Genomic DNA, 26,025 nt, shown 5'->3' with positions numbered 1-26,025 from the left:
TTCCCTGTGCTATACGGTAGGACCTGTTGTTTATCCATTCTATATATAATAGTTTGCATCTGCTAATCCCAAACTTCCAGTCCTTCCCTCCCCTTGCCCCTTGGCAACTGCAAATCTATTCTCTATATATGTGAGTCTGTTTCTTCTGTTTTGTAGATAGGCTCATTTGGGTCATATTTTAGATTCCACATATAAGTGATATCATATGGTATTTGTCTTTCTCTTCTGACTTACTTCACTTAGTGTAGTAATCTCTAGGTCCATCCATGTTGCTGCAAATGGCATTATTTCATTCTTTTTTATGACTGAGTGGAGTTCTATTGTATATATATGTACCACATCTTCTTTATCCATTCATCTGTTGATGGGCATTTAGGTTGCTTTCGCGTCTTGGCTATTGTAAATAGTGCTGCTATGAACATTGCGTGTATCTTAAAGCTTTTCTTTTTAACTAGGGAAGTGTCCATCAAGAATGTGGAGTGAGAAAGAAACTAGTTTCTCTTCTGTGTAGTAATGTGACTTCCTGACTCTGTGGAAGGGAAAATGATTAGTAAATATTTTCCTCCTCGTTGTGGGTTTAGGCTGTTCATGAGAAATCATGCTTGTCCCTGAAGGATGTATGGATGGACTTGGTGTAATGGGTCCATCTTTGAACTAGTAGGTGTTAGTAAACAGGTGAGTGCCCTCGGCTCACTCTTGTGGGGAGCCCTCAAAAGGAGAGTGAGTGGGAGGACTGTGCTCACCCTGGACATCCCCTCCCCTTCCAATCCCTGGTCATCTAGAGGAACGTGGAGATGTCAGTGTCTAATTGTAGATTGTCTTACTGAAGACCCTGCTGAAAGGCCCAGATGTCAGATGTGCTCTAGTAGGGGGAAGGGGTTGGATTCTGGGGTGAAAATGAATCCCTCTAAGAGGGGCACAATTTTCCAGAAGGGGTTTTCTTTTCCTTCTGAAAACTAGAGGCAAGAGTCTCTTTGAGGGAGATGCTTAGACATGAGGGCATTGGATTCAAGACGTGATCAGATTGGGCCTGAGCCCCAGCAGAACCCTGTTGTGAAGACTTAACATCTTAGGTTCCCATTGCCTTTGGACTCTGAAGAAAGTCAAATCTAGCACCAAGCTTAACCTTTCCCCGCCTACACTCCCTTTAAAATTACCTTGACCCTTCAGTAAAGAAGTTGTCCCAAACAGGCTGGTGTAGGTGCACTGGGGGAGCTGGATTTCACGGTCAAGACGGCAAAAGGGAGGGTCTGTGCTGTGTCTGTGGGACCATGAGTGGGGTCTTCAGTGGAGAGAGGGGCACCAAGGTTGTCAGCCCAAAGAGGAAACTCTTTGTCTCAGGAGCTTCCCAACTCTTCACCCTTCTGTCAAAACATTGTGGGAGCTCGGAAGGTAGGATGGGAAAATTTCAAGTGTAAAGTATAATTTATTGATAACAAGATTACTTGATTTATTTTTTTTGGCTGTACCGTGTGGCATGTGGGATCTTAGTTTCCTGACCAGGGATTGAACCCGTGCCCCCTGCCTTGGTAGCATGGAGTCTTAACTACTGAACCACCAGGGAAGTCCCAAGATTATTTGAGTTTTAATTTATGATTCATACCTTAAGCTGAAAGACTATAATTCTGGTGACATTCAGACATTAGCCAAGATGTTAGGCAAAAAAGGTTATATACAGGGGTAAGAAACTTGATTGCACTATTGGAGTCATATCCCCTGGGCCATTATTCACTGCACCTATAATGAGGCCAGTGTTGGCGGAAGGCAATGGCAGAATTTACTACCTGAAACCCAGAAAGGCAAAGATGGCTGCATCATTGTCCACGTGGTGGATACCCAGAGAATGTGCACGTGATGAATAGTGTATTTCTGCCTGTGCTCCCAAAGGAGGGCCTTTCCCTCGGAATAGATCTCCACAGAGCACATGAATACATTTAACAGGATAAGATGCAATCAGAGATGATTAGAAGCATCGGTGATGCAGATTACTAGACAGATCAACAACAAGCAAGTATTTTCTCTAAAATACGTGGATGTTTCTACCTTGACAGGCATGGTATCTATTTCAGTCTGCTAATGGGTTTGATATTCAGTCCACACACTCTACAGCCTTATTTTGAAAACCACAGTCGCTGCAGTCAATCATTACAAACACTCCCCTGCATACATCTTCCACTTCATACTACCTGCTTGGCAAAACCACAGTCCTGAATCAATCCAACTCTGCCCTGCACCTGTGCAGCTAAATGTGGGAGCTGAATAACACACCATCACCTGGATGTTAATGGAATTAATGACCATTAACCTCAAGTGGGCCTTTAATGCCACACTTCTTCATCTATTCTTCCACTCTCCTGCGTGAGTTTTCTCCTCTCCCTGTCCCACCACCCCTCCCATCCTTGTCTTCCTCTTCTTTCTTCTCCTTCTTGTTAAATTGAGGGATAATTTAGGCTCAGTGAAATGCACAGATTATAAGTTTGATGATTTTGACAATGCATGCATTGTGTAACCCACATACCCATCAAGATATAGAATACTACCATCACCCCCAGAAGTTTCCCTTAAGTCCCTTCCCAGTCCATTCCTGTACCACCACCCCCAGAGGCAACCACAGTTCTGAGTAACTATTTCACACTTTTCCTTTTTGAGTAACTATTTCACACTTTTCCTTTCTCCTCAAATATCCAACTCTTCTTCCCCATTTTTACTCTCAGCTGATGATCTTTTTTCCTACTTCATAGAGAAAATGAAAGCAACAAAAAGAGAATTTTAATACTCCCACCTCCACTTCTTCCCATCCACCAGCATTGCATCTGCATCCTTCCTGTCTCTGCCTGGATGGACCATCTCTGCTCCTGTCGAAAGTGAAGCCCTCCCATCCTCTCTCAGGTAGTCAAGAATAGCACTGCAGCAATTCTTTCCTCTTTCTCTTATCTAACTTCTGACATACTCCTGGATCCATTCCCACCAGCATTTATTTCTGTGCTATCATATATCCCATCCTAAAAGGGAAATAAAAGAACCCCCCTTGACCCCATCACCCCTACTATCCCCTGTTTCTTTGCTCATATTAGCAAAAATCAAAGTGTAGTTTATACTCTGGCTTTAATTCTTCCCTATTCTCTCACAGATACTTTCTATTCAGACTTCACTCCTGCTACCCCATGGAAACTGCTCTTCTCAAGGTCACCAAAGGCCCTCCACACTGTAAAATCAAATAGTGAAATTCTCAGTCTTTGATAGGAGTTGACAAGATTGGCCCATGGCCCATCTTTTCTCCTTTGATAAAATGTCTTCATCTGGTCTCGCAACACTTCCTTGGATTTCCTCACTGCTCGGTTGTTCTCAGGCTCAGTTTGGTCTGCTGGGTCCTTGTCTTCTTCCTTAACTCTTGATGTTGGCATGCCTCAGACTCAGCCCTGTCGATGTACTCTTAGTGATTGCGTTGGACTTGTGGCTTTAAGTACCACCACGTGATGACGTTTTCCAAATTTTTGCCTCCAGTCCAGATGTCTGACCTGAAATCCACACCTGTGTTATCCAGCCTCCCACTTGACACCTCTACTTGGATGTCTGATGGAGAGCTTGCCCCAAACTGAACTCCTGATCTTCTACTATAAACCACTTTACTTGTAGCTTTGCCGTTTGGGTTGATGGCTCTCCATCATTGTGGTTGCTCAGACCAATATCTTCAAGTCATTCTTGACACTTTTCTTTCACTCGCACCCCACATCCAATCCGGCAGGAAATTCTGTTGACTCTCTATGGCCAATAGTATTACTTTTCACCCAATAATCCAGTTTCCCTTTTGGCTGTGCCCCTCCTTGCAGGATTAAATATCCCCACTTTGTTGAGTTTAGGAGTGGCCATATGACTTGCTTTAACCCAGTAAGTGTGGGTAGAATCGACGGATATCATTTCCAGAGGGTGCTCTAAGACCCAGCAGGTGATGGCCCACAGCGGTCCAGACAGAGGCAACTCTGCCAGACTGGACCCAGAGCCAAGTCACAGGGAGTAGGGCTACAGCCGACTCACACTGGCAATGAAGTGTTGTAAGCTGCTGATTTGGGGGTGTCTTGTTAATGCAGCATAACTACTGCTTCTGACCAACATGTTCTCCCTTCTGTTTCTGGTGAATTTGAGGTTTTTGATGTCTTGTCGCAGAAGGAATTCAGTGAGAGACAAGGTGATAAGTAAGACGTGGATTTATTTAGAGAGAAACACGTTCCACAGATTGGGGGCCATCTCAGTAGGCGAGAGGCCTTGGGAGAAACACACTCCACAGACAGAGCATGGGCCAGCTCAGAAGGTGAGAGGCCCCAAAATATGGCATGGTTAGTTTCTATGGGCTGTGTAATTTCATAGGCTAATGAGTGGGAGGATTATTCCAATTATTTTGGGCAAGGGGTGGGGATTTTCAGGAATTGGGCCACTGCCCACTTTTTGACCTTTTATGGTTGGCCTCAGAACTGTCGTGGCACTGGTGGGCGTGTCATTTAGCATGCTAATGTGTTACAGTGAGTGTATAATGAGGCTCAAGGTCCACTGGAAGTCAAATCTTCCGCCATCTTGGACCTAGCTGGTTCTAACCGGTTTTCGTCACGTCCTATGGCTATGTCATTCTTTTAAAGGTTGTGCCCTGCTCCATTCCCTCCTGTTTCATTTCCACAAGCATCCTGACTGATCACTTCTACTACTACGCTGGTTCAAGCCATCATCATCTCATGCCTGGGTTACTACAATGGCCTCTTAACTGGTCTCCCTGCTTCTTTCCTCAGCCTCCTGTGGACAATTCTCAATAAAGCAGCCAGGGAGATCCTGTTAAAATCTGATTCATTTCTCTGTTCAAAGCATTGCAATGGCTCTTTGTTCCACTTAGAGTAAGAGCCAGTCCATGAGGTCTAAGCCACCCAGCAGGATTGGCAGGCCTTACCTCCCTCCTTATCCTCACATTCTCCCTCTTGCTCCCTTGGTTCCAATCCCACTGGCCTCCTCAGTTCCTCAGCTCCGCAGGTAACTTCCCACCTTAGGGTTTCTCTACGAGCTCTTCCCTCTGTCAAGAATGCTCTTCCCCAGATATCTTCACACCTAACTTCCTTGCCTCCTTCACGTTTTTGCTCAAATACCACCCTCTCAGTGTGGCCTGCCCTGACCCCCCTATCAACAGTTGTACCCCTTTCCTCTGCCACCTTGGCATCTTTGACTCCCTGCTCTGTTTCCCCATAGCACTTACCACCTTTTAACATACTATATTATTTACTTTTTACATCGTATTGAGTGTTTCTAGTTTCTTGCCAGCCTTCTCCATTTGAATGTAAATTTCATGAGGGCAGATCTTTGTCTGTGGCATTCACTGATTGTACTAGTTGACTATTTCAGTGATAGCACATGAAAGCATTGAATACTTAGGCAAATTAGAGAAAATATTCACTGTAGAAGGCAGTGAAGCTAGAAGGAGGAGATGGCTATGCAAATCAGCACTGTGGGACCAGGGCCCACCCTCGCACAACTCAGAGTGCCAGGAGATGGGGTGCTGGATGGGTAATCGGCTGTGCCAGTGGTTTTATTTATGGCTCTTCTTGTTGGGAGCAAAACAAAGAATGCTTGCTTTACCACCCACATAGGACTTGGGTTTCTTATACTTCAGATATCCCATTGTTGGTCACATAGGATGCTGGTTTTAGAGCCAAACTTGCTTATTATATAGCAGCTTCTCATGTATGAACACGCAACCACCCATCCCCACTTTTCCTTTCCATCCATGGCCGCAGATCCATAGAGGCTGAGTCCTCCCATGATGGGTAAACAACACAGCTCACCCATCTTTTGGGCCAAGAACCTAGAATAATGCCTGGTACATAGTAGTTGCTCAATAAATTTGTTGACTAAAGGAATTCAGGAGAACAGCCAAGTCCAGGAATAAAGGAAGCATTTTCTTCAAGTAAACCCTGGCTCTTCAAGCAAGCTGCATGCTAGCTCTGTCAGACAGGACTGGGTCATGATAATTAGGAGTGGAACCATTGTCTGACTGAGGCTTAACTGCAGGCTTATCTCCCAAGAAAAGAGTCTAGAATGTTTGGGACCTTGGACAAAAGTTCAAGTGCAGTGTTACTTAAGGTCTTTAAATGACTAAAATGTTATCATTGTTGGCACACTAGTTAACTTGCAGTTAGTGGTTAAGAACATGGACTCTGGAGCCTGATTAGATTCAGATTCCAATTCTGTCACTTAGTAGCTGTGTGATCTTGGGCAAGTTACTTAACCTCTCTGTGACTCATTTTCCTCATTTGTGAAGTGGTGACAATAATAATTCCTATCTCATAGGGCTGTTGTGAAGTTAAAGTGAATGCATGTAATGCATGTTTATGCCAGTTCCCAGCACATAGGAAGTAGTACATGTTTGCTCTTTTATTGTCAGTATTATGTATATTATCCTACCTTCTCTTAGTCATCCACCTGTTTTGCTAAGTGGATTCTGAAAGCCAGCAAGAAGACACTGAGACCCCTAAAATGCTGTTGCCCAAACATCTGTCCTCTGCTCAGTGTGCTTGGTCAAAGTTGTCCCATTAGTTTTATATTTGTTTAATTTTTGATAGGTGGGGCTAAATTGCAGAACAAGTTTTGTTCCTTTAAAACAGCCTTTAGATTCCCTGCTCCCCTCAAGTCCCCCTTCTCAATCTGTGATAATATGCCAGCCTTCTCAGGAAAGAGGGGAAGGTCCAAAGGAAAAGGAAGCCTGTCGACATAGCCCCCAGAAAGCGGGATCTTTTCAGGCGTGCGATAACGTGCATTGACGAGGAAATGGGGATTACAGAGAAGTTTGCTTCTTAATGCTTTTATTTTCTAAAATATGCCCAATGAACATGTATATTTTAAAAGTTAGAATAAAATATCATCTTTTATAAAGTAAAGAATTTTTAAAAATCCTGCCAAAATCTCTCATTAAACAGCTGAAAGATCTACTAAAAGAGGAGCGGATCGCATGGGATGAAGGGTGGAGCTCAGTGGCTTAGGTAGGTCTTGGAACATGACGGAGCCCAGGAGGGAAATAGGGGCGCAACAGGAGTGAGAGGTAGGCTTTCCTACAAACCTCAAATCATTTGGAAGAGTAAAAAGAGAACCAGGACACCAAAAAGGCTCTTAGCTGGCCAACCAACAATGTTTGAGCACCCACCATATGCAAACTGCTACCCTAGATACTGTAAGAGAGATTCCAGTGGATATGGCAGGGTTTCTATCTCCTGTTGCATCTAAACATGCACTTTAGAGGAGGAAAAGAGAATGCACAGCAAGTGCATCATCCTCTTCTTCTGGAGGGAAGAAATCTTTTAAAATAATGATGCCAGTTCTTCTCAAAGTACCCTTTGCAGACCAAGCTCATCAGGGATATCAGGGCTGATTATGAAAATGCAGACTCTCAGGCCTCTCCATCCCTGATGAATCAGCGTGTCTAGAGCCCGGAGCCAAGGGATCTGGCTCTTAATCAGGCACTTGGGGTGATTCTTATGCACAATTTAAAATGTTAGAACTCCCGCTGCTTTGTGGGAGCTACCCAATGAATTAAAAGAGAAATTACTTTTGAAGGAGGAAGGGGATGGATGGTTTGACGGAGGCGAATTTTCTTTTTTAATTAATTAATTAATTAATTAATTAATTTTTGGTTGCATTGGGTCTTTGTTGCTGCACTCAGGCTTTCTCTAGTTGCAAAGAGCAGGGGCTATTCTTCGTTGCGGTGCGCGGGCTTCTCATTGTGGTGGCTTCTCTTGTTGTGGAGCACAGGCTCTAGGCACGTGGGCTTCAGTAGTTGTGGCACGTGGGCTCAGTAGATGTGGCTCTTGGGCTCTAGAGCGCAGGCTCAGTAGTTGTGGCACATGGGCTTAGTTGCTCCGCAGCATGTGGGATCTTCTCAGACCAGGGCTCGAACCTGTGTTCCCTGCATTGGCAGGCGGATTCTTAACCACTGTGCCACCAGGGAAGTCCTGATGGAGGAGAGTTTGAACGGAGGCATTGGCTGGGTTTTGCTGACTGAGGCCAAAGGGAGGTGCTGTTCCAGGGTGAGGAATGGCTCGTCCAAGGCAATGACGTGACTGTAAGCACAGGGAGGAGATGACGGTGCTGAGGTTTCTGGCAGACACAGGCCCACCAGGCAACGTGTTTCCTGTTCTGCAATCCCACCGCCTCTCTTCCACGCACAACTAGGATGACGGTGCAGAAGGATTCACTGTGGAAAGCTGGCTTGGCTTGGTGTTCATCTACCCCTGAGTGAGCTAAGCCCATCTGCTTTTTGCTTTCTGTCAAGTCACTTCTTCTCTGAATTCAAGCAGAAGTATGAGAATTTCTTGCCACCTCGGGCTGGAAGTTTGCCGTTATCACCGCTTGAGATACCACAACAGACTGTATTTCCAAACGGAAAGCAGCCCTCTCAACGCCTTGCCTCGCCAGGGTGGGGCAGACAGGCGCTGGGGACACCAGGGGTGTTGGCCATCTCAGGTGACGTCTGCGGAGAGTGAGTGCGAAGCAGCAGGAGCTCAGACGTCGCCACGTAGCAGAAGTGCCTGGATCAGCTGCTGGGTCTGCACGTGGGTTGATACATCCCTTCCTAGGCCACCTGGACGTTGTCAATCAACAACAAGCACTTGATGACCGACCCTACTGTGGAGTCAGCACTGTCAGCCTCCACCCCTTTCTCGCTTTCTAGCTGATGCTATTTGAGGCATATATAAGGGGTGAGAGCCTGGTGCCCATTTCCCTGGGGGGCCTGGGACCTGAGCTCGCCAGTCTGCACCCCGACGATGACAACTCCATCAAAGTCGAATGCCTCCCTTCGGGACCCCACCACCGTGGTGGTGCAGAAGATACATGATGCGCTGCAGTAAGATACAGACACGGTGCGCGGGACATGGAGATGCGCTGCCCAGATGGCCCCTCTGGGGAGGAGTGTGGACAGCAGACTGTTGTCAGCTGTTAGCCCTTCCAGGTCTGCCTCAGCTGCAGAGAGCTGCACCCCCGCCAAGGCCATGTCCACATCCAGTGACTGACTGAGGCAGGTGTATAAAGGCCTGGCCATCTGGCCCAGGGCCCGACAACTCAGATGGGCCTCCCAGTCTTTTGGTCTCTTCTTTTCAGAGGTGCTAATCCTAAAGGCCTTCCCCAATAAACACCCACAGTCTTATTTCTGTTTCAGAGTCTGCTTCCTAGAGAACCCCACTTGCAACACATGAGTTTGAATTTCAGCTGGACTAATTAGGAGCTCTGTGACCTGGGGGAAGCAAGAACTTATTATCAGTAAGACTTCATTTCCTTATCTGCAAAATGGGAATCATAGTAACTTCACACAGTTACTGTGAGTGCATTCACATACCTGGTGCAGAGTAATCACTCATAAAATTACATATCATAATCTTGGGCAAGTTATATAACTTTAGTGAGTCTTGGATCCTTTATCTAAAAATAGGACAATACCACTTACACCTCAGGATTTCTTTTTAAATTGAAGTACAGATGATTTACAATATTGTGTTAGTTTCAGGTGTACAGCATAGTGATTCAGTGTATCTCAGGATTTTGGTAAGGATTGTGTGACATCCTGTGTGTGGTAGGTACTCAAGAGATAGGCCCTTTCCCCCTATTTTTTTCTTTGAAGTATCAGTAATACCTTTATATTGTGAATTTGAAAAATAATTCCTGTTTATGTACTTTCTCTTTATTGCTTACCCATTATCAGAGTGTAGTACGTTTGTATTTGGAGGAGAAAAACAATGTAGAGCAGAAAGGTGGGGCTGAGGTGGAGCCCTGGTTTTGTGGCTCTCTTCTCTTCCATCACAGGTCAAAGGCCAACTCCTCCAGGAAGCTCACCCTGACTGACTCAACACATTCTGCAAACCACTCATACGACCTTTGATTCCCCTCTCTTTTTCCTTGGTTCATGTTTTTTAAGACTTTATTGAATTTGTTACAATAGTGCTTCCATTTTTATGTTTTGTTTTTTTGGCCACGAGGCATGTGGGATCTTAGCTCCCTGACAAGGATCGAACCCGAACCCCCTGCATTGGAAGGCGAAATCTTAACTACTGGACTGTCAGGGAATTCCCTTCCTTGGTTCATTTTTGTAATCCTTATAATGATATATTTCTGTAGATTACAGGATTTCTATTTTTACTTTGTAAAGGCAGGGAAGGTATCTATGTTTTAAAGAGGCAGGGAAGGTAATCTATTTTCTAAAAAGGGTCCATCTACCTGAACATTGCTGTCTATCTGGGAATGCTGTCTATCTCACCCATGAGGAAACTTTGTTTAGGTCAGCTCTGTTTTTAAATAATGTCATTTAAAGGCTCCTGTGGAATTTCTGTAGCCCCATCTTTATTATGTCTTCTCTATTTTATAACTTGAAGTCAATTTTTTTTTTTTTTTTCTGATTTAAAGCTTGGTCAGGTCTAGGAACACTGTCTTATACTGACACCTACTGGGCAGGTGGGCAAATAACTGATACCTAGAACACTGGCGCTTGTTAGGACTGGAAGCAGAGGAATTATGTCTTCCCCATTGCATTCTTTTTTTTTTTTTTTTTTTTTTTTTTTTTTTTTTTTGCGGTACGTGGGCCTCTCACTGTTGTGGCCTCTCCCGTTTCAGAGCACAGGCTCCGGACGCGCAGGCTCCACGGCCATGGCTCACGGGCCCAGCTGCTCCGCGGCATGTGGGATCTTCCCGGACCAGGGCACGAACCCGTGTCCCCTACATAGGCAGGCGAGCTCTCAACCACTGTGCCACCAGGGAAACCCCTGCATTCATTTTTAATAAGCATCTTTCTTACAACTATTCTTGTTTTAAGCTTTCATTTCCCTCTTCTCCTGCTAAATCTGATGGTCCATATTAGATTTTAGATTTCTTGGGTATGATGATCCTATCCAATTAAGATGCTAAAAGCCCATATTACCTTTAAGCAATGTTGTTCTGTAGATATACTTAATGTTTAATGATGAACAATAATCACAGTCATTAACTGTGACCTTAATTCTGCAAGCACTGCGGCTCTGAACACATGGCATGTCAAGTGGGTCCTGTGAACATTATGGGGCCATTATTAATCCTAGATTCACCTGTTGGCAGGAACGGCAAGAGGCCATCTGATCTGGATCAAAACCTCTCACTGATGGTAATAAGAACCATTCAGGATGAAGGACGTAAATGCTTTCCTTGAAGGTTTCTCCAGAGCTCACAACCCTAGTGAAAATTCGTTCAAGCGCTTCACTATCCTAATGTGACTTGGTTATAAAACCACCTCTCTCCTGCTTTTATATAAAGTTTCTTTGTTCTCCTAACGTCTGGCAATGATTAAACAAATCCTACTCATAAAAACCTTACAGGGCTTCCCTGGTGGCGCAGTGGTTGAGAGTCTGCCTGCCGATGCAGGGGACGCGGGTTCGTGCCCCGGTCCGGGAAGATCCCACATGCCATGGAGCGGCTGGGCCCGTGAGCCATGGCCGCTGAGCCTGCGCATCCGGAGCCTGTGCTCTGCAACGGGAGAGGCCACAACAGTGAGAAGCCCGTGTACCGCAAAAAAAAAAAAGACCTTGCAAAATATACCAGTAGGTAATATTCTAATCACCCCTTTTCCCACCTCTTTTCACCGTACTTTTCTTTAGTTAATACTTTAATCTTTTAGGGCTTCCCTGGTGGCACAGTGGTTAAGAATCCACCTGCCAATGTAGGGGACACGAGTTCGAGCCCTGGTCTGGGAAGATCCCACATGCCACGGAGCAACTAAGCCTGTGCGCCACAGCTACTGAGCCTGCGCTCTAGATCCCGCAAGCCACACCTGCTAAGACTGTGTGCCACAACTACTGAAGCCCGTGCGCCTAGAGCCTGAGCTCCGCAGCAAAAGAAGCCACTGCAATGAGAAACCCACACACTGCAACGAAGAGTAGCTTCCGCTCACTGCAACTAGAGAAAGCCCACGTGCAGCAACGAAGACCCAACGCAGCCAAAAATAAATAAAGTAAATAAATTTGAAAAAATAATTTAATCTTTTAAAGTACTTTCTACTGGGTTCCATACTTTTTTTTCTTGTGGTAGATACGTACAATCAAATATTATTCAGCCATTAAAAAGGAGGAAATCCTACTATTTACGATGACAACATGGATTAACTTGGAGGGCAAGGTGCTAAGTGAAATAAGCCAGCCAGACAAATGTTGCGTGGAATCACTTATCTATGGGATCTAAAAAAGATAGTCAAACTCATAGAAACAGAAAGTAGAATGGTGGTTGCCAGGAGCTTAGGGTGAGGGAAATGGAGAGATATTGATTAAAGAGTACAAATGTTCAGTTATCAGATGAGTAAGTTCTGAGGATCTAACGTACAGCGTGGAGACTGTAGTTAATGATGCTGTATCACATGCTTGAAATTTACTGAGAATAGATTTGACGGGTCCGCACCACACACACACACAAAGAGTAACTATGTGAGATGATGGTTGTGTTAATTAACTTGATTGTGTAAATGTTTTATAATGTATGTATATATCAAATCATCGTGTTGTACACTTTAAGTATATATAATTTTATTTATCAATTATATCTCAATAGAGCTGAAGATAGAAAAGAGAGAAAGGAAGACAGCCCCCAGGGTTTCAGCCTGATCACATTCTGTACCACAATCTGGGAACTAAGAGATCCCGTTCATTAGCTGGGGCTTGGAGGAGGAGCCACTGATGGATTGGGATCAGGTGTACTTGGAGGTACCTTGATACCTAGAGCAAAGAAGTCAGGTGGGCTCAGGGAGAGGAAAGGGCATGGATTTGGGACATGTGAGACTTAGGTTTGAAGTCTGACTCCATCACTTACCTGTTGTGGATCTCAGGCTCCTCTTTGCCTCAGTTTCTTCATCTGTACATGGGGACAATAAGATCATTCCGTATGGTGATTATGATAAATTAATGACACAGTGCTTGACACATAGTAGGTACCAAGTTATTTCCATTCCCTGTTTCAAAGCCATGCAGTTTACTTATGTCTGGCCCTGTATACCATCTGAATATCCCCCCTGTTACCAGTTCTTTCATGTGACAGATGCCATTTCTGGAGATCCTTAGGTCTGAAACCTTCTTCTCTTCAAGTTTTCCGGTTGCCGCAAATCATCTCTGCTTCCCTCTCAAACTTCTCAGACATCCTTTGGTCCTTGAACTGTCTGTTTTCAGACTTTAAAAAATGGCCCTAGGGATTTACTTATTTAACAAACTTTTTCTGAGCTCCTGTAAAGTAGCAGCAGCGTTGGTAGAATGGTGAATAAAACATACAAAAATCCCTATCCTCACAGAGCTTTTATTCCAGAAGAGGAGGACAGAAAAGCAAGTAAAGCATATAGTTTGTTAGACGATCATAAATGCTAAGTTAAAAAATAAGGCAACGGGCTTCCCTGGTGGCGCAGTGGTTGAGAGTCCGCCTGCCGATGCAGGGGACACGGGTTCATGCCCCGGTTCGGGAAGATCCCACATGCCGCGGAGCGGCTGGGCCCATGAGCCATGGCCGCTGAGCCTGCACGTCCGGAGCATGTGCTCCTCAACGGGAGAGGCCACAACAGTGAGAGGCCCGCGTACAGCAAAAAAAATAATAATAAGAAGAAGAAAAATAAGGCAAGACGGGTGATAGGGATTGTGTGTGTATGAGTGTGCGTGTATTTGGGGTGATGGTTGCCTCGCTGCTCTTAGAGCTGTTCAGGGGACAAGGGCTGCCCTGGGAGCCCTAGGCTTCTTGTGGTGACATAAACAGGTGCTGAGGTTGGTCCTGATGGTCTCAAGGAAGATCGTGGTGTGGAGTGTGAGAAGCATGAATGATCCCCTCTTCATTCCTGCCAAAGGGGATGTGGAAGGAACATGGGGAGGGCTTCCCTGCTCTTATTTGGAGCAAGAGGAATCAGTGGGATTCCCTTTGATTACCTCCTTCATTCAGGCAGGGGGACTTCGTAAATGTTGACTTCTTGAGACTCTGACCCTGACAGGCATTAAAAAATAATAAGAAGAAGGAAGCTCAGATGTTGTTTTCTTCAAGGAGCCCATCCCAGTGCTCTGGAACATGAGAGAGTCATGGAGGACCTGAGCTAGCCCGTCAGGGAATGAGCCCTCTTTCTTGAGTGGCCATGATAAGATGTGATACCAAGAAACATCGCTAAGACAATATCTAGCAAATGTGGCAGAGTTGGGGGGGGTGGCATTGGCTGGGAGTGGGAAGTCTGCTTTCCCCTTTTTACTGCCTCTTGGCTTGGGGCACTTACCCCTCCAAGTCTGTTTCTTCTTCTTCTCTTTGATGAGGAAGCTGGCCTCTAACATTTATTTCTGATACAAAATTCCATGACTTTAAGAAGTTAGAATTTTATCTGTCAGAGTTTTGAAAAGAAAATAGAGGACTTTAGAGCTTAGATAGAGTTTCCATTTCATTTCATTTCGTTTCATTTCATTTCATTTATTTTTTCGTTCCAGTTGATTTGGGAAGTAAAGGATGTAGGGAAGGCAGAATTGGCTTTTGTTGTTGGTTTAGAGAAGCAGATTAGATTTCTTGGATAATAGCCTAACATACCAGAGTGGATCTTTCAAAGACTGGGAAGAATTTGTTTGGCAGGAGAATTGCTGATTCATTCAAGAGGGCTTTTCCACTCAATCTTCTGGATGAGGGAGAAAAAAAGTCCTGGTAAATCAACTTAAATGCCCCCATTATGAAGACGCCTGGTCCCTCTAGGCTGAATTAGTTGCTCCCTCCTCTGTTTCCACAGAAAGGCAAAGAGCAAGCTGGTGCCATGGGATAGAGAAAGGCAGATGGCCCCCTGCAGCAGCAGTGCATATAAGATGAATACTTAATAAGTGTGTGATGAATGAATAAATAAATGGAAGACTCTCAGGAAGTAAGACCAACCAATAGGTAGGGGAACTGGGGAAATCAGGGCAGGTGACTTCAGATTTTCATTAATCCCAGATCAAATTCAAGAATTACTAACTGTGGTTTATGAGCACATACAAAAGGAATCATCACCCAGACCGATCATGGCCTCATCAAGGACTGGTTTTGCTAGTAATCTCACTGGTAGAGTTTCTAGACTTGTAGGTTGGGGGAAGCCTGTGAACGTAGTCTATCTTAATTTCAGGAAAGCAATTAAAGTTCCCCCTGATCTGTTTTGGTTAAGATGGTGAAATGCAGACTTGCTGATCATACTGTTAGAGTTACAGCTGATAGAAATATCTTTATTCAAATAGTGTTGATTACAGCATTTTTCTAACTGGAATGAGATATCTAGTGGAGTGCCTCAGGGTTAAGGTCTTGGTGTTAACTGTCCAACTTTAAAAAAATTAATTACTTTGAAGTGATTATAGGTTCACAGGAAATTGTAACAAAGAATGTGTAGGGAGGTTGTATGTATGCTTTAGTCCATTTCCCCCAAAGACAACACCTTGCATAACTATAGTATGATATCAAAACCAGAAAATTGGTATTGGGGCAATTGTGTGTGTGTGTGTGTGTGTGTGTGTGTGTATCTATGTGGATATCTCTATCTCTTTGCAACTTTATTACATGTGTAAATTCATGTAACATCACCATAATCAAGGTAACACTTGACAACCACTAATCTGTTCTCCATCTCTGGAATTTTGTTATTTCAAAAATGTTGTATAAACAAAATCATACATGGAATCTCTTGAGATTGGCTTTTTCCACTCAGACTAATTCTCTTGAGATCCATCCAGGTTACTGTATATATAACTTGTGTTGCTTTTTTATTTCTGAGTATTCCATTGTATGGAAATACCACAGTTTGTTTAACCATTTACCTGCTGGAGGATATTTAGGTTGTTTTCAGTTTTTGGCTATTATGAATAAAGCTGTTATGAGCATTTTTATACAGGTTTTTGAACGCAAGTTTTCATTTCTTTAGGATAAACGCCCAAGAGTGCTTTTGCTGGGTTACATGGTAATTGTATATTTAATTTCATAACACTTTGGCAAATTATTACCCAAAGTAGCTCTACTATTTTACATTCCCATCAGAAATATGAGTGATTCAGTTTCTCTGCATACATGCCAGAATTTGATGTTTTCACTATTTTTAATTTTAGTCATTCTGATATGTATGTAGTAATACCTCATTGAGGTTTTAATTTGCATTTCCCTAATGGCTAAGCTGTTGACCATCTTTTCACATCTGTATTTGCTCTCTGTATATCCTCTTCAATGAAATGTCTTTTCCTGTCTTTTGTGCATTTTCTAATTGGAGTGAATTGGATTATTTGTTTCTTCCTGTTGAGGTTTCAGAGCTCTTTATATTATATATTCTAGATACAAGTCCTTTCTTGAATATAAGATTTGCAAATACTTTCTCCTGGTCTGTAATTTATCTTTATATCCCCTTAACAGGGTCCTTTGCAGAGCAAAAGTTTTACATTTTGATGAGGTCCAATTTATCAAAGTTTTCCTTAAGGGATCATGATTTTTGGTGTCAAGTCTAAAAACTCTTCATCTAATCCTAAAGATGTTCTACTGGTTTTATTTTCTGAAAGTTTTATCATTTTATAGTTTACGTTCATAATTCATTATAAGTTAATTTGTTTAACTTTTAAAGTCAAAGAGGTTGAAGATATGGTAGACATGTAGGTGACGCAAGCAGCTGGTATACAGTGATGAAACAAGTAAGATAGAATTTATAAGCATGCAATATCAGAGACAGTTTAGCGTAGGGATTGAGAAAGTGGGCTCTGAAGCCAGACTGCTTAGGTTCAAATGCCTGAGCTGCCCGGAAGGCCTTGGGGAAGTCCCATAACCTCTCGTGTCTTAGTTTCTGCATCTGCAAAATGGGATTAATGTAGAGTACTTACCTTATATGGTTGTTATGCGAGCTTAATGAGAAAACACAGAGCACTTAGATCAGTACTCCAAGAAATGCCACCGATTATTATCACTGCAACTTGACATTGGGCAGTTACAGGGGAGACATGACCAAATAGGGAGTTCATGTGAAAAAATCCATTATATGCAAAGAAGTAGAGAGGTGAACTTAACATAGTTGAAAAATTTAACTTAAATGTCTGCCCAAGTTTTGTCCCGTAGTAGATGTTTATAAATATGTATCTTCACCCAGAAATGGCAAGATTTATGCAGGATCAAAGTGTCAAGGCATTTAAATCCATTCAATGGAAACCAGAGTCCACTTAGGACTGTATAGATACTCAAATGCATTTTTTCATATTCTTGTTGAGACTGTACAAAGCAAAGTCATTGTTTTAGATTATCAGCTACTAGAAAATGGCCAGTCATTATTTCTGTGCAAATGTAATAAACCATCAGTAGGAACAAAAGGGCACTGACAGAGTTCATTGTCGTAGTTTGATGTGGGATCATGTAAATTCTCAGCTTCTGGCAGTGGGGACTTCAGGGTCCCCAGCCCTTGGTACCACTAACAGAATGTTGGGGCACGGATTTTAATTATGGTCTCTACCTTTGATGAAAATGAGGAATGAGGGAGATGTAGACATAGGGGGATTGACTAGATGGAGACGGGATTACCGGAAGTGACAGGAAGAAGCCATTACAAATATTAGACATTAGAAGGGTAGGGCAGAGGAAGCAGAGAGTGTCTCAGATTACTAGAAAGAAGTGGAACCCCCTTGGACTGGGGTCTGTCTGGTCATTACTGTGCCAGGAAGCAGCTGAGGGCCACTGGGCAATTCACCCAGTCTCTTCAGTGCCTTGGTTTCCTTTTCTGCCACATAATAAAAATGGTATCTGCTCCACAAACTCCATGAGCTGTTATGAAGAATACATTTGCATGAGAATTTCTTTAAGCAAAACATGAAAATATGACATTGTTATTATTTCATAGTGGATCTTTGTTCATTATTTTTATGGAATATACTCTTTTTAAAAAATTTTTATTGGAGTATAATTGATTTACAATGTTGTGTTAGTTTCTGCTGTACATCAAAGTGAATCAGTTATACATACACATATATCAACTCTTTTTTTAGCTTATTTCTCTATATAGGTCATTACAGAGTATTGAGTAGAGTTCCCTGTGCTATACAGTAGGTCCTTATTAGCTATCTATTATATATATAGTAGTGTGTGTATGCCAATCCCAATCTCCCAATTTATCCCTCTCCCCTCACCCCCTGGTGACCATAAGTTTGCTTTCTACATCTGTAACTCTATTTCTGTTTTCTAGATAAGTTCATTTGCACCTTTTTTTTTTTACATGGAATATACTCTTAAGAACTAGCCCAATCTCTCTCTCCCTCTCTTTGCTTACTAAATTCCTTAGATTTGGGGGTTCCCCACTCTACCTCATTTAGCAGTGTCTCAGCAGTGTAGTGTAACTGGCTTTACCTGAGATGCTGTTTTGTCTCAGTGACTGCTGTATGATACTTAAGCTGACTCTCCTCTCCTAAATCTCTAATGTAGGGAACTGACCTGCCTTTTTCACTCTATGCCTTGCCACTTCTCACATGTTTATATGCTTGAAAAAACATGGATCCCAACTCTACCCAAGAAAACAAGCTTTAATTTGTCTTAAACAATAAGTAGCCGAGGTTAGCAGACGTAAGCTTTTATATATAGAATGGATAAACCAGGTCCTACTGTATAGCACAGAGAACTATATTCAATATCCTATGATAAATGATAATGGAAAAGAATATTAAAAAAAGAACGTATATATATGTATAACTGAATCTCTTTGCTATACAGCAGAAATTAATACAACATTGTAAATCAACTATACTTCAATAAAAAAAGAGTAAGTAGCTGAATATTAGTTCAGGCTCCATTATGAAATACTCAAAGTTACACTGAAAATTGTGTGTGTACACGTGTGAAATAGGTTGAAGAAGAGACTATTTTTTTAAGGTACCATAAATTTGTCTATTTCTTTGCAGAAAACAGTATTCTTTAGGGTTTGCTATTGTCATCATTATCTTCAATTTTTAACTATGTGGTTAATCAATAAAGGGATTTTTAGATTCATTCACAGGTTTAGACCACAAACTGAGAATTAAAGACTTAATCCTTTGGGAGAGTGTTTTGGGGGAAAAAAATCCAGTGACCACAAAGTCCCTTAATTATGAAAACATGAGGAGAGGATTGCTAACAGTGGGCAAAATAAAGACCTTGGAATAATTTAAAGTTTTCTTAATTTGAATGCTTATTTGTTATTCATATTTGATTTTCCCATTGCAACCTCATTAAAATAGGGTAATATGTGTATCAAGAGAAGAGAAATATATTTATTTAATGATTTGAGGAAGCACTGGGAAGGCTGTTTTGATGAAAATATTTCTCAAAGTTCTGCCACATGGAGAACAGTATGGAGGTTCCTTAAAAAACTAAAAATAGAACTACCATATGACCCAGCAATCCCACTACTGGGCATATACCCTGAGAAAACCATAATTCAAAAAGAGTCATGTACCACAATGTTCATTGCAGCACTATTTACAATAGCCAGGACATGGAAGCAACCTAAGTGTCCATCGACAGACAAATGGATAAAGAAGATGTGGCACATATATACAATGGAATATTACTCAGCCATATAAAGAAATGAAATTGAGTTATTTGTAGTGAGGTGGATGGACCTAGAGTCTGTCATACAGAGTGAAGGAAGTCAGAAAGAGAAAAACAAATACCGTATGCTAACACATATATATGGAATCTAAAAAAATGGTTCTGAAGAACCTAGGGGCAGGATAGGAATAAAGACTCAAATGTAGAGCATGGACTTGAGCACACGGGGAGGAGGAAGGGTAAGCTGGGACAAAGTGGGAGAATGGCATGGACATATATACACTACCAAATGTAAAATAGATAGCTAGTGGGAAGCAGCTGCATAGCACAGGGAGATCAGCTCAGTGCTTTGTGACCACCTAGAGGGGTGGGATAGGGAGGGTGGGAGGGAGACGCAAGAGGGAGGGGATATGCGGATATATGTATATGTATAGCTGATTCACTGTGTAATAAAGCAGAAACTAACACACCATTGTAAAACAATTATACTCCAATAGAGATGTTAAAAAAAAACAACTCTGCTACATAGTTTTGAAAATCCACCATTAGAGAACCATTCTTTGGGGAGTACCAGTTATCTAGGAGGGATACCTATTAAGCTGCTGTCAATCAAAAACACATATACAAGGCCACATAAGATTATCACAAAGTACAGGCTCTGGAGTCAGATGGACCTAGGATTGAATTTGGCTTTGGCACTTACTAGCTGTGAGATTCTGGGCAAATTACTTATCTTCTCTGAGTCCCAATTTCTTCATCTGTAAAATGGGGTTAATAATGGCTCTCACCTGATGGACACAATTTAAATGAGTTTATCTATTTGAAGAACCTAATATAATACTTACTTTAAAGTAGCCTCTTAGTACATTGCAATGAAAATTATTAGCAGTAGTAGGAATATTTCATTTGAATTGGGGTTTGCGTAGCTTTGGGGGTGCATGAAGACATTCCAAGAGGTATACAGATTCAGATAATTTCAAGGGAATCAATTTCCAAATTCTCTCTCTCCCTCTCTCTCTCTCTCTATCTATATATATATATCTATATAGATATATATATTCTTTCTGTATTCATCTGCTTACAAATAAATGCACCTGCATCAGGCTGCTTCTCCTTTTCTGTCTTGCCTTCCACAATTTCCCTTCTTCTGCCTTACAGAAGAGATCTCATCTGACCCAAACCCTGCTATGGTACTTTGTCTTGGGTATAGAAACCTCTGGGACACTGAGCAGAGGCAACTGAAACTACAGGTATTTGAGAGCCCTCTTTAAGCAAAATGGCACCATGAACTAAAGGTAATAGGGTATCATGTCTTTCTGTGTCTTATGCTTATCTCTGTTAAGGCAAAGCATAACTCTTATGGAATGAATGTGTCCCCACAAAATTCGTATGTTGAAATATTCACTGCCAATGTGATGGTATTTGGAGGCTGGGCTTTTGTAAGATAATTAGGTCCTGAGGGCAGTGCCCTGATGAATACAATTAATGCCTTTATAACAAGAAACACTGGAGTCCACTCTCTCTCTCTCTGTCATATGGGGTTACAACGAGAAGACAGCCATCTACAAACTGGGAAGAGGAGCCTCATCAGACGCCAGGTCTTCTGGCCTCTTGATCTTGGACTTCCTGGGCTCCAGAACTGTGAGAAATAAGAGTTTCTTGTTTAAGCCACACAGTCTATGGTAATTTGTTATAGCAGCCTGGACAGATTGAGACAGTACCTTAAACGGGTAAGCTGATGTATGTTTGGATGGTTTTTTTTTTGCGGTACGCTGGGCTCTCACCGTAGTGGCCTCTCCCATTGCGGAGTGCAGGCTCCGGACACGCAGGCTCAGCGGCCATGGCTCACGGGCCCAGCCGCTCCGCGGCATGTGGGATCTTCCCGGACCAGGGTACGAACCCGTGTCCCCTGCCTCGGCAGGCGGACTCTCAACCACTGCGCCACCAGGGAAGCCCTGGATGTTTTTGATTTCAAGTCTGTAATGGAATGATGTAGTGGAGGGGAGAGGTGATGGGTTTTTTGTTTGTTTGCTTGTTTGTTTTTGGTCTTCACTACTAGCAAAGAAGGTATTGTTCCTGAGGAAAGAAATCGTTGAGAACAGAGTAAAAAGAACATTTCTTGGAAATATGGAAGGTGGCAGCGCGTTATTCGCCCAGGTGACAAACTCACGATGGGTTTCTGTACTTAGCTAGCTAGCTGTCCTGAAATATTCAAGATTTGAAAGCAGCATGCTGGGAAATACCAGTCTGCTATGAAGCACCCTTTCTCTGCCGTTTCACCATCTCAGTAAAGAGGATGAGGTCAGTGAATATGCTCATTTATCTGCATTTTAGTCTAGTCTCACTGGTATAATTTGCATGATATCAAGGTGAAAAGGCCCACATGTGCTTCCAACATGTCAATGTTTTATTTTCTAATAAGAAACATATATTAGAGGTAAGTTAGTGTTTTGTGTTCTCTTGAGTATTTACTCAAATTCATAGGAGAAACATTTTCATTAACTTTTGGTAAAAGTTAGCAAAATATGAAATCCATACTCATTTTTTATGAAGGTACAAATCTCCTGCTCACTGTCACTCATCAACCACTTTTCTGCTCATGTATTAAATCCTACCATGTACATATTAGGTATCTTAGCTTGGGCTGCCATAATAAAATACCATAGACTGGGGGGTTCAATGAGAGAAATAGATTTTCTCATAGTTCTCGAGATGGAAGTCTGAGATCAGGGTGGCAGTATTCTAATGAGGTCCGGCTCTAATGAGGACCGTCTTCCTGGCTTGCAGGCGGCCACCTTGTCCCTGTGTCCTCACATAGGAGAGAAAGATCTGGTGTTTCTTCCTATTGTTATATGGGCATCAGCCCTGTTGGATTAGGAACCTACTCTAATGACTTCATTTAACCTTTCTAACCTCTTCACAGGCCCTTTCTCCAAGTACAGACACATTGTGGGCAGGGGGTGGGGAGTGGTTAAGTCTTCAACCTAGGAATGTCGGCAGGGGGAGGGACACAATTCGCTCCAAAGCATTAGGTTTAAGCAACTTAACAGGAATATGTTGCAGATTATACTTTAAATAATATGCTCAACAATACTTAATGTACATTTTGTAAGCATGTACTTATTTGCAACCGAGTTCTTTTCTCTTGCAATTTGCATAAAATATTTGAACTATACTCCTAAAAGTAGAACATCTATTTAGTTTCAAAAGCAAATAAAAAATTTCCCCAAGTGCAAATCTAGTATAAAATGACCTAAGCAAAATGTTACACCTTTAGAAAACCAGCTTGATTTAATTAGTATTAATCTTTCCCTTTCAAATGTTAACATACTGAATCCAATTCTGCAAAATGTGTAATTACCTAAACATAATTGACTTTAACCCATTTTGGGAAGAAATCACTTATATACAAATAAATATCCTCCATCGTCTGTCTGTATTTCTGTCATATCTTTAGTATGCATTTTGAGATGTCCTTACAAAATGAAATGTGACATTAATATATGCCTTTGCTTATAGTCAAAAAGAAAAGTTCTGGGCTTCCCTGGTGGCGCAGTGGTTAAGAATCTGCCTGCTAATTCAGGGGACCCGGGTTCGAGCCCTGGTCTGGGAAGATCCCACATGCCACGGAGCAACTAAGCCCGTGCACCACAACTACTGAGCCTGTGCTCTAGAGCCCGTGAGCAACAACTACTGAGACCGCATGCTGCAATTACTGAAGCCTGCGTGCCTAGGGCCTGTGCTCCGCAACAAGAGAAGCCACAGCAATGAGAAGCCCGCACACCGCAACGAAGAGTAACCCCTGCTCTCCACAACTAGGGAAAGCCTGGGCGCAGCAACGAAGACCCAACCCAGCCAAAAATGAATCAAGTAAATAAATTTTTTAAAAAAGAAAAGTTCTAAAATACACAGTTTCTATTTTGCTTTTAACCCCAGTTTCATCTATTTTAGCTCCATAAGCAAAAGGCCTCTGAGAAAAAGTTGAACAGTATAATCAGTAGCATGTGATAAGCTTTTCTGGGCTCATATTTCCTAGAAAGTGAAGAACTCTAATGACTGGGTAAAAAAAATTTTTTTTTGGTAAATTAGGTCATTTTCAATTCTTTGCTTTCAATAAAATAAAAGAAAGACCTAACCAAGTTGTCAATAGGTAGATAATTAAAAATATTTTTGGGGGCTTCCCTGGTGGCACAGTGGTTGAGAATCTGCCTGCTAATGCAGGGGACACGGGTTTGAGCCCTGGTCTGGGAGCATCCCACATGCTGTGGAGCAACTAGGCCCCTTGAGCCACAACTATCGAGCCTGCATGTCTGGAGCCTGTGCTCCGCAACAAGAGAGGCTGTGATAGTGAGCGGCCCACACACCGCAATGAAGAGTGGCCCCCGCTTGCCACAACTAGAGAAAGCCCTCCCACAGAAGCGAAGACCCAACACAGCAAAAATAAATAAATTAATTAATAAACTCCTACCCCCAACATCTTCTTTAAAAAAAATATTTTTTGATAATAGATCACTGTGCTCTTTTTGACTTATAATTAAGAAAGCATTCAAATAGCACAGTGGCATTTCCATAGGAAAATACCTAGAACTGAGATGTCAGGGGAAGCAGCTGGACCTAGTTGAGCAAAGAGGACCCATGGCTGAACACTTTAAAGAAGCAAGTAAATGTATGGTTTGCCTGACTTATCTTGAAAACCCCATGTACCTGAAATGTGAATATGTCTGCTGCTTCCAGTGCTTCGATTCACTGCAGAAGGAGCCTGATGGGGAGGGGTTTATTGTGCCCCAACTGCTCTGTGGTCTCACAAAAGAATGACCTCAGGTGTGCTCTCAAGCTCTGAGCTCTGGTTTCAAAGGTTAAGGAGTTAGGGCCCCAGCTGAGAGCTGTCCTCCAGATGAACCCAAGGATGTGGAAGTTCCAAGTGGATGTGACCTTGGATGTTGACACACCCAACAAGTACCTCATCATTTCTCAGGACCTGAAAACTGTCTGTTGTGGGTTTTTCAAGCAGAAGAAAAGGTCCTGACCTGAGAGATTCAACCATACAACTTGTGTCCTGGGATTCCCTCTGTTCACCTCTGGCCGCCATTACTGGGAGGTGGACGTGGGGTCCAGCCAAGAATGGGATGTGGGCGTTTGGAAAGAATCTGTGCATTGACAAGGGAAGACTCAACTGACTCCAGATCTTGGCTTCTGGACTGTGAGTTTGAGAAATGGAGATGTCTTCTCTTCCCACACTGTGCCTTCTGCTGTTCTCAAAGAATGTTCTCTTTCTGGCAATAACTGCCCAGAACACAAGGACAGGCTGGTGGTCCAATGAGAGACTCAAAGACAGAGATCCGTGTGTGTCTTAGAACAAATTGTGATCTCCTTACAGAGTCATGTGGACACAACAGAGACCTGAGGATTTTGAGGAAGGAGACACTGGCTTCAAAGGAGGTATTTTCCAGATTAAACAGACCTGAAACCATAAATATCAAGGGTTGTGGAACTTAATCTCAGGGGAAAGTCCAGCCTTCAGATGGTATGCTAATGATCAGGGTGAAGAGTCTTTGGAACAGTTTGGAAAAGTGAGACCATGAAAGAAAATGCCCAATGGGAAACACAGTGAAGGGAGCCCCTGGTGCACTTTGAGTGTCCCCTCCCCCCAGTTATGACTTTCATTCTAAACTTGGATTCTCCAACTGGGAACATAAAAAACTTTCTGTGCCCTTTGCTCAGCTGCTCATGTAGATCTTCTCAATAATTGCCAGGAGTTGTCACTAATCCCCAGACATGGATGAGGGTGATTTGCACTGGGGATAAGATTTGCTCCTCATTGGAGATGCCCCAGACTCTCCATGCAGACAGTGTCACCTATACTACAGATGAAGTGATCATGGCACCTCTGTGGGGAGATGAGGTCCAGCAACCCTGTCCCTAAAACTATGGCCCATCCTGATTGACACTTCCCTGTACAAAGCTCTGGAGCCAAGTCCAGGCAGGTGACTGCTTCCTTTTGTTCAACCTCAGGGCAGAAAACAGGAGAGAAGGGCTCCCCAGCAGGAGAGGAACTCAGAGCTGTGTTAGCACCATTAGGCAGGACAGGTACTCACCCTGCCTTGTCCTGAGCTGCCCCATTCATGCCCTGGCTGGACAGGTAGAAGGTGGGAATGTGCTGGGGTGTTTATCTGAGTGGGACCAGACCTATGAGGTTCACTGCAAATCCCTGTGCCATGGAATCTCTGACAAAGATGGAAAGAGGGATGGGGTCACTGTGGAATCTGTGATGCCCCTGTTATGGCCAGAATCACTGATCTTCTCGATCATGTAAAAAAGGGTCTACTGATTTTTTAGGACCTAACATATTAGGGTTGGGTGTACAATTTCTGCCAAGATATTCTGTCACCATTCTGGGTGTTCTTAAGTGGTGTGTGTAGGTGTTGCTCATATTTTTATCTAAATGAATGGGGAAATGCCTCATTGTCCTACTTTAACCTGGAGCAA

General features: G+C 42.8%; 1 pseudogene across 1 annotated transcript; it reads left to right on the top strand.

Moving 5' to 3' along the window:
- The first annotated feature begins 24,168 nt into the window (after nucleotides 1-24,168).
- LOC308622798 (ret finger protein-like 4A-like protein 1) lies at nucleotides 24,169-24,859 on the top strand (annotated as a pseudogene). Its single transcript has one exon. The product of its transcript is annotated as a ret finger protein-like 4A-like protein 1 (transcript).
- Nucleotides 24,860-26,025: the final 1,166 nt, after the last annotated feature.

This window comes from Mesoplodon bidens (assembly GCF_964165515.1).
Source record: "Mesoplodon bidens genome assembly, chromosome: 9".
Taxonomy (NCBI): Eukaryota; Metazoa; Chordata; class Mammalia; order Artiodactyla; family Ziphiidae; genus Mesoplodon; species Mesoplodon bidens.
Note: the sequence above shows the minus strand (reverse complement) of the source record. Positions and strands in the feature narration are given on the sequence as shown.